We start from the raw sequence: 9,790 nt of genomic DNA, 5'->3' as shown, positions 1-9,790 counted from the left end.
TTGTAGGCACCCAGGCTGCTCCACCATGGATGTGAGGAACTCCCTGCAGGACAGTAGGGCAGGAAGCCCCTGTCAAGTGGACTGGATGGGGGTAACATAGGAGACACGAGGCTGGCAGAGGACAGCTCCTGTTGGAGGGAAGGAGAGGGAAGGAAAGGTCCCTAATCCTTCCTCCCTGCCGCCCTGGCCTACCGCCACCCCAGCAGGATAGAGTTTGGGAGGCTGCGGTACCACCTGATGCTTTTCTGAATCACACTCTTCCCCAGGCTCCTCCAGAGCCCATGATCCGCTGAGGCCTTTTTCCAGGTGGGTGCTGGTGAGCCACGGGCTTTATCCATGACCTAGCAATGCAAGAAATTAAGTTCACCCTCCCACAAGGTAAACGTTGCGGTTCAGCTTTTTTCCTCCCTTGTAGTCTACATTCTTCTGAGTCTCTCTCTCTCTCCCCCACGATTTAACAAGGCTGCAGGCAAAAGCGACTGCTGGTGCAAACCAGCATAGCTTCAGCAACATGGATAGTGTGGTGCCATGTTACACTAGCAGATGACCTGGCCCTTGGTTCTAAGTCAGCAACATGAGTGTAGTATAGGCAGAGCATGTTCGTCTCCTCTCAGGGGCTACGAAAGAGCCCAGATGTCCCATCTGTGTAACAACAACTATATATGTATTTGACGCTGACTGAATATTCTCAATCGTGCAGTGCCGTCCAGTGTCATCTTCCCAATCTCCACAAAGCTTTCCCCTCTCACACTGCCCTGCTTGATAGCTCTCAGTGCAAGGGTGGTCAGCAACATTTTACTCGAGAAACAGGCAAAGCAAGGAATTAAGATGCGGCCTCATTCAGAGGCATTAGTGACTGAGTCACTGGGATGTCATTCAGGCGTGAGGACAGCCTGTGAAGGCTTTCAGATCACATGCATGCATGACATTTAGAAGAGGTGGGTGACCTCATGGGAGATTATCTGAGAGATCTGAACTAGCTATAGAAAGTGGCATTGAAAGCTTTCATTTATCCTCCCTAACCTTCAGCAATAAAAACAGAGGATGAGCACATGGATGTGCATGCAAGAAGTGTGCAAGAAGTGCCAAGAACACTGTGAAAGTCAGGAGGACTGGTAAACCATACCTCGGCTCTGGTGACACATGGCTGTCACAGAAAGAGGGAGGAGGAGGAAACTATGTGTTTCATGGGGCAGAATGCTTTATTTGATTTTTTTTCCTTGTGCGTTTGCTACTTCACTGTACAATAAGACAGTTAAGAATTTGTGTTCATTGCCTAGTCTCTGTAGGAAAGCACAAACTTGGATATTCTCCTGACCCTTCTAATTCTAGATATGGCCAACAGGCCAGGGCCAGCCTTGGCAATAACTGTGATGGCAACCAGCAACACTGAGAAGTAGAGCCCTAATTATTCAACCCTTCCCAATATCACTCAACCTGCTTCTCCAAATCAGCACCTCAGCACACACAAGGACTGTTGGTGGGGAGCAAGGAGAAAGGTGGTTTTCCTGAGTTCAGTAACAGTAAGGATCCAAAGGCCCTTGAGATGTCTCCTTGAGCCCTTGACCTTCCTCTATCTGTCATGTGTCAGCCCAGCACATAGCCTTCCCCAGCCTGCCAGACCTTCTCTGGTGTTCCTAATGAGCTACTTGTTAGAAAACTTGAGCAGGAGGAAAGAATTGGCATGGCAGCAGGGATCTTGGTAGCCCTGAAATTACTTGCACTCTCTGACTTGTTTCTCAAAGCAGAAACCTACACCTATGCCCTCTTTCGCCTCTCACCCCCACCTTCCCCATCTCAGCCTCTGAGTCCACGCCACTTGCATTGTCTCCCTGCACTTGATGAGTCCATCTACTCATATGGATCCCCCTTGTGTCCAAGCAGGCATGTGAAACCTGCCCCTTGTGCCCAAACATGCCTCGCATGGTCAATACCCATGTGCTAAAAAGGACAGAAAGTACTTTGTGCTACATTATTACAAAGTCCAGTTCAGCTGCATGCAGACTTCTGTATTTCTGTTCAGGTCAGGGCTTGTGTTACCTGTTTCCTGACAGAAGGGAGATCTGTTAAGACCCGTTCTGGCCCTGCAAATGATCATCTAGGAAAGCCTTAAGTATTGGATGAAGAGCCACTGTATGAGATGAAGAATACTCTCAATAAAAACTATTGCAGTCTGTAAAAAACATTTACAAAGAACGCAGTATCTGTAAGAAAGACAAATCTAATTCCAGTTTCACTAAAAATACAGCAAAAGATGAGGTCACTTTTCACAGTATGTCATCCAGACAAAATCAAATTTAATTAGGTACCAGACGTGATTTACCAACCACTGGTGTGTATGAAACCCACAGTTGGTATCAGGGCCAGAACACTGTCACTTTGCTATTGCACATTGTTGTTGCACTTCACTATTGCACTTGCAGTTAGTCACCAGTGTTCTGTAGGATATCTTTGAAAATATTCTTCATAGTTACTGCAAAGTAATATAGTGGGAAGTGAGTACAACATATGAACAGATGTGTTTATTTTATAAATTACTTTAGACTGCTTCCAAAGACACAGGAAAACTGGATTTTACCAAGTTTGACTGATCTTCTATCCAACCCTTAGTTTTTTGTCTCTAGAGAACTGTTTTATCTTGGGCCATAAAGTAAGGAGCAAAGCTGCAGTACTTTTTGAGGTATGAAAAAAACAGCTTTAGGAGGAGTTTCCTTTGTAATTATTCATCCACCAGTAGTACTAGGCAGCTCGTATACCAAAATCAGGATTTTTTTGCCAAGCGCATTACTTAATCTGCTTCACTTACAAAGAAAAAACCCATTCAAATTAAATGTGCACACATTAGAGAAACCAGGACTTAGTCACAAGGGCAAAAGAAAATTGTTTCAACATTTTGGCCCTAAAGCTATTACCAAGAAAAATATAACTATTTTCCTTGGACAGCCTTCTCTGATTCTCTTCTCTCAGCATCAATTTTTTATAATACAAAATGGCCAAAGTGCCATATTTTTATTGCATCCTCCAATAAATAATTTACAGACTGCATGGAACAAGAGATAAATAAAAGGGCCATCTTTATCATCTTTGTGTTTGCACTGAGGACAGTTGTGGTAAGATGTCACTGAATTCAATGAACTGTGTCTCAAGACTTTGATTTTGGGAATTCACATCCATAACACAAGTTGCGTGTAACTACAGATGTTTTGCTGGTATGGTAAGTAAAGTAGTACAGTGGGGCTTTGCTTTTACTACTAAAGATAGTAGCTTGCACCATCAGAGAAAATGCAAAACTGCCCGTTTAGGTCTGTAACTCAAGTTAAGCATAAAGCCAAGCCTCCAGAGTTTTAAGGCAAGTAGCACTACTTATCTTAGAAATGCAGAAGCATTATAACGTTTTAATTGAAAGAGATTAAAGCACAGTAATCAACTGAAATACATTCAAACTCACCAAAAGTTTTCAGGTAACAGTAATTATTATTTTAGCTCTACCTTTAACTTTACCTCTAAGTCAAATGTGTTTGGAATTTTTCTGTGCAGATGATCAGAGAAATCATTAGCGTGCTTTTGTTCAGTGGCTGACGATTAAAAGTCTTTCCCCAATGTGTCAGGGTCTTGCTGTCCCGTTAGACTAAACCCTTTGCTGCAGGCACAGCACAATAACTCTTTCTGTTGTTCTATCAGAACATGTCTCCACTGCACTGTTGAGCAGTTTCTCAGAGAAATATGTTTAGTTAGTTAAAACTTAGATTAAAGAAGTCCCTCTTTCAGCATTGGGACAAAAAAAAAAAAAAAAAAAAAATTCCAGTACAGAGCATTGGGTAGGGAGTTAACAAAGAAAACTCTTTCTCCACCTTACGTGCACAGAGCTTAGTGACACCAGGGCAATACTGTCTCCTTGATTTACTGTTACACCAGCACATTAAGAAGACCAGAACATAGGGATGACATTGAAATCCAGATATTTTGCTTTATTTAATGGGTTCTTCATTAGGTAGGTTAGGGGTTGTGGGGTGGAGGTAAATTTATCTCTCTGTGGTTCAGTTATGATACCTACCTCTGGCTTCACTGCCTAGGGGTGGTCATGTATCATCTCATTAGTGAGGTGTTAATATATAGCTCTTAGCAAGTTTAGCTCATACGGACAAAGGCTGGCATGTAAACACATGAAATAGGCATGATTTTAGCATGACCTGTTATTATGTATTTCTGTGCTCATCTTTCATTGTAATTTCTTTCATCTTTCCTTAAACTTGTGCCAAAATGTAACATTTTTGGGCAAAATTCTCCATGCCAGAAGTAATAGACTGCAGAGTTGCTTGGGGCATCTTTCACTGGTATGTGTACAACTTACAGTCATAAGACTTAGATGAAAAGTAACAACCCTAGCATGTGATGGTTCAGACTAGTTGTTAAGAGTTTGCTAGCTGAGACAGAGAGACTTCATAGGCTCCTTTCTTTTTAGTACTTTTTTACTCATTTTATGCTTTAACGAAGATTCCTTGTAGCACTAAGACCTCACTCAGGGTCCTCACTGATCCCCATGTCCATAGCTGTCAGTCTCAATGTGGTTTAAAATTATATGTATTTTGAAATTTTGTTTAAAAGAAAAATGAAACCTGAGAAAGAATATTCTTTGCCTCTGCTTAGCTCCTGCCCACCATTAAGCTGTTTCGATGGCCACTGGTGATACCCCTCAACTTTGTAGTAAGGAGTTGAAATCTGGCAAAAGAAGCACATGTCTATGTCAGGGATGGGTTTTTTTTTCTTTCACTTACATATTCAGACATGCTGATGGTGGTGATGTAGTCCCAGTTCTCCCCATCCCCTGGAACTTCCATTATGAAGTTTCTTAACTTCTTTGTATCCCCCAGGGCTTGGTGTCTGGGACACTCCTGTTTAACATCTTTATTGATGATCTAGACGAGGGGATCGAGTGCACCCTCAGTCAGTTTGCAGATGACACCCAGCTGGGTGGGAGTGTTGATCTGCTCGAGGGTAGGGAGGCTCTGCAGAGAGACCTGGACAGGCTGGAGCCATGGGCTGAGGCCACCTGGAGGAGTTTCAATAAGGCCAAATGCCGGGGGCTTCACTTGGGCCACAACAACCCCCAGCAGCGCTACAGGCTTGGGGAGGAGTGGCTGGAGAGCTGCCAGTCAGAGAGGGACCTGGGGGTGTTGATTGACAGCCGTCTGAACAGGAGCCAGCAGTGTGCCCAGGTGGCCAAGAAGGCCAATGGCATCCTGGCTTGTGTCAGCAATAGCGTGGCCAGCAGGGACAGGGAAGGGATCTGACCCCTGTACTCGGCACTGGTGAGGCCGCACCTCGATTCCTGTGTTCAGTTTTGGGCCCCTCACTACAAAAAGGACATTGAATGACTCGAGCGTGTCCAGAGAAGGGCAACGAAGCTGGTGCAGGCTCTGGAGCACAGGTCGTACGGGGAGCGGCTGAGGGAACTGGGGGTGTTTAGTCTGGAGAAGAGGAGGCTGAGGGGAGACCTCATCGCCCTCTACAGCTACCTGAAAGGAGGCTGCAGAGAGCTGGGGATGAGTCTCTTGAACCAAGTAACAAGTGATAGGACAAGAGGTAATGGCCTCAAACTGCACCAGGGAAGGTTTAGACTGGATATTAGGAAGCATTTCTTTATTGGGTTGTTAGGTGTTGGAATGGACTGCCCAGGGAGGTGGTGGAGTCCCCATCCCTGGAGGTGTTTAAGAGTCGGGTTGACATAGCGCTGAGGGATCTGGTGTAGTTGGGAACTGTCAGTGTGAGGTTAATGGTTGGACTGGATGATCTTCAAGGTCTTTTCCAACCAAGACGATTCTGTGATTCTGTAAACTGTAAGAGGGGAAAAAAACCTTTCCACAGATCTCTGAAATTAGTGTTCTTAAAGTGAGTAAAGAGCAATAAAAGCAGAGGCCCTGACTCATTTTGCCTTTAAACATGCTTTAACTCAAGGGATTGTGTGTTTTCTCCTCTTTTTATCACTTCCACTCTGGCAGGAATAATGCAGTCCAATATCAGTGACTGATAATGCAGTGTTGGGGAAAATTGTCCATTTTTATTGAATAGAGATATTAATCATATCAGTATGTAAATGAAAGTGCTTCTGATGTATTCTGTCTCTTAACACTTCCATTTCAACCTGTCTTTTGGGGATATTTGCCTCCAAGGAATGCCTTCTGGGTAATCAGCCATGAGCATGTAAGGATGAAGCAGGATAGTAAGCAATGTTGGTATTGTATATTAAAAGTAAAAAATATGAGAACGTCCTTTCAATTGAGGTGCAGAGAATGGAGTTCCTAATTTCCTGTACAAAGCAATGCAAATATACATAATAACTCAAAATGCAAAAATATCATCGGTTAGCTTTTGTGTGGTCTGACAGAGCAAACAAGAATTAAACGGATGTCATCATTAGTAATATTCAACTTGAAATCTGTTTTCTAACCAGAATAATTATCTTTATTTTAAGTGAATAAACAAGAGCCAGGCAGAGAGTTTCAGAGCATGTAGAATAGTTTCAATCAACAGTAGAACATTATCACAAAAATGGCTCCTCTTATCCCTTCACATTAAATAACACAAGAGAGACCAAGGAGACACAGTGTATTAAATTTCTCTAACAATAAGATCTCATTTCCAAAAATAGAATATGCATCGAACAATCTTCATTTATGTACAGTCCATATAAAACAAGTGTCAGGGATTAATCACTGTATGTAAGAGTTGCTGTGATCATACATGATTTTTGTTCAGCATCAGTATTTCAACGTGCCCTTTTTATTTGGGCTTTTGAAGATAGTGATCCTTTAACCTATATTCGGGAACATGTTGCTTCAAGGCTGGATGACCTGTTTATTTGAATAAAGGTCACATTTTGTATTCTCATTGTACAAAGTAAAGGTGATGCATACGTATCAGGACACCAATGCATTTTAGATTCTCAAGAAAAAGAAATACTTTGGCTCTACAGCAAAAGAAGAAGTTAGCTAAACTCATCAGAAAGACCATCCCTATTATTATTTTCATTTCCTTTATTATACATGATAAATGATTCCTGTTCTATAACCAGGAGTACACAACAGGAAAATAGACATTACATTCCTCATTTGTTCTGCATTTTGTCAAATAATTTTAAAACTCTGTTGTCCATATTGATTTTTTTTCAAAAGGACAGAAACCAAATTAATTGCAAATAATGAATTTATTTTTCTTTCAAAGTATTTATTCTACTTTTGCTCAAACTTCAAATTACACTATTCCCTGTTCTCAGGACAAAATCAATCCTGGGTATATACACATTCATTGCTAGTTGCTGTGTTGTTTTATTTCAGCAATACTTTCCTATGTTAAACAAAATGGACAACAAGAAACTGTTTATATAAATGCACAAAGATGCTTGCTATGGGGTATTGTAGAGTTAGGAAGTTCATAGTCTTCATACAAATATATAAAATATTTCAAATCATTGGAGTCCATTCAGTTTCTCTTGTCAGACCTGTGTGACAAATACAAGACCAGAAATTAATCATTTATCAGCGCACTCACAGGGATTTTGAGAGCATGCAGAAAAGTACCTGGAAGTTGTGGGGAGCTGTATCTTCCCAGCACCTGCAATTTTGCTTTTACTGCGTGTACTTGTTTTCACCCAAGCTCGGGGAATACAGAGTGGGTGTGAAACTAATCTTTTTATGCACTACTTTTTCTCACCCACACTCCAAATCCCTGTCTGATGAAACTTCACAACTCTGTTAAGAGTTCAGACCTCTGAAGCCTTCAGTTTTTCAGGCAGGGCATGGGGGGTTCCTGCGGTTCCCCTGCCCTCAGGCAAGCCAGGACCAGCCCTACACGGGCCTTGGGACTCATCCCCAGGGAAGCCCCAGCACTGCTTCAGCAGGCGCGGGTGGCAAATCCTGCTGTATGGCACAGCAGTGTGGCCACGCTGCAGGTAGTAGGGATGCACCAATTGGATAAAAATCAAGATAGTATTTAATTTTACCAGTAACTACTATTTACTATATACATATACCTGTGTATGTATATATGTCTTTTAATTTATTTTTTTTTAATCTGCTTTGATTATCCTTTTCTCTTGCTTTCTCTGTTCTGCCCATTAGAGTCCTTACTGCTAGTGAGTCTCTTTCTTTGTCTCCTGTCCAAACTGAACAGTCCCAGAGATTTCCAGCCTCCCTTCTTTTTAGTATTGTATCTGTTCCTGTAACTATTTTTGTTACAACTCCACTCCTCCCCTGTTTTTGCTTTAATTTTCATGACTGACCAACACTGAAGACAGTATTCTAGACACGGTAACATAGTATTTTCTGTGCTGTTTGTATAAATCCCACTGGAGTTAATTTATTTACTAATGTAAAGTGAGGTGAGGGGATGTTTAGCTGCTGTCTGGGGAATGATGAGCAATTTCCATTGACCTGTCTACAGTGACTTTCCTGCATAGTCTCAGCTAACTTGAACCCTAGCATAGGGTCTATTCCTGTTCTCTTTGAAGTTAAGATATATTGATGGTTGCTGTTGATATCAATGGTTCCAGAGAGCCCAGTACTGAGGAAAACAGGTTTTGAAATTCACTTGCAAAAGTTCAAGACAATAATTTTCTCAGTATATATGTTTAATCAGCTAAGATACAAGTATTTGAGGTGGAGGAATATCTCTATTTTTTTGTAAATTTTATTGGACACATGAACCTTTAACAAATGCTTAGAAAGTAGAGAAAAATCCACGGGACGGAGAAAAAAAAATACAACCTTCTATACTTCACGATGAGCTGCATAAAGTGAGTTTTTGCTGTGCTCCTGAATGGTGTGTAGGCTGTACACATTTGGACCAATTTTGGAGGGACATTCAAAAGGCTGGAATTACTTAGCTTTTGGAAAAAACACTTCCCTGGAGTAAAGAGGCGCTATTTGGAAACATGGGTTGAAAGTGCTTGAAAGTGGTGATGACTTTTGAATAAAGAAGTCAAAAGTTAATTAACTTGTCTTGGAAAAAAGTGAAGCAGTGTTATTGTCCACAGGAAAAGTCATGAAAACACACGTAGTGCTACTAACACACTCTGTGGTCATTAGCAACCAAACAACGTACTTGTCTCGTAGCCTGATTCCGTAAGGCAATGTACTGTTCTGTTTCCTTTCAATCAGGTAATTTTAGGTACTTTCTGGTCTCAAAAACAAAATCCAACTTTAAGGCTATATTTGATGGCTCCCCAGGATACACACACACGTGTAATCCTGTCCTATATAATTATCGCCTGCCTACACGCGCTCTCCATGTGTTTCAGTCGAGTATTCTCCTTTCTTTTTTCAACTGTTCTGTGCCTGTTCCTGAATGTCACAAGGTGACTGTTTTCCAGTGGGGGGTGGATAAAACATTGCTGGCTGTGATTAAACTTGAGTGCTCAAGCCCAGGATCAGGAGAGAGAGTGTGCAGAGCACAGCAGGCACACCTGAGCACAATGTGGTCTTCAGTGTCATGAGTGTTTTCTGATCCTTCTGCTGAAAGAGGCCAACATCAGGTTCTGCCTCCAAATACATCATGGGCAGGTTTGTGGCATGAAGGACAGCCATAATTTAGCATTCTGGGTTTTAGGATTACTTGATATTTTTGATACCTTCTTAGCAGATTCGGCATCTTAGATGGTAAGGCTGTGTTCCCTGCAGGTGTCATCCTAGAGGAGACATCTGTGCTGCATGGGAGCTCCATGTTTATCTTCTCCAAGTACTTTAGCCTTTCCTTATTTCCTGAGCTCCTAATACCATCCGTTCTGTGCTGAGCA

The 9,790-nt window shown here is 42.0% G+C and overlaps 1 protein-coding gene across 4 annotated transcripts in view; it reads right to left on the bottom strand.

Annotated features, from left to right (window-relative positions):
- Nucleotides 1–6,435: 6,435 nt before the first annotated feature.
- Nucleotides 6,436–9,790, bottom strand: part of SMPX (small muscle protein X-linked) — a 43,864-nt gene continuing 40,509 nt past the window's right edge. For all 4 annotated transcript variants that reach the window (XM_074905977.1, XM_074906003.1, XM_074905968.1 and 1 more), the window contains exon 5: nt 6,436–7,498. The gene's annotated coding sequence lies outside the window, so the exon portion shown is untranslated. The remainder of the gene's footprint in view (nt 7,499–9,790) is intronic.

The sequence above is a fragment of the Athene noctua genome, chromosome 1 (assembly GCF_965140245.1).
Source record: "Athene noctua chromosome 1, bAthNoc1.hap1.1, whole genome shotgun sequence".
NCBI classification, from domain to species: Eukaryota; Metazoa; Chordata; class Aves; order Strigiformes; family Strigidae; genus Athene; species Athene noctua.
This window is presented reverse-complemented; position numbering and strand designations above follow the sequence as displayed.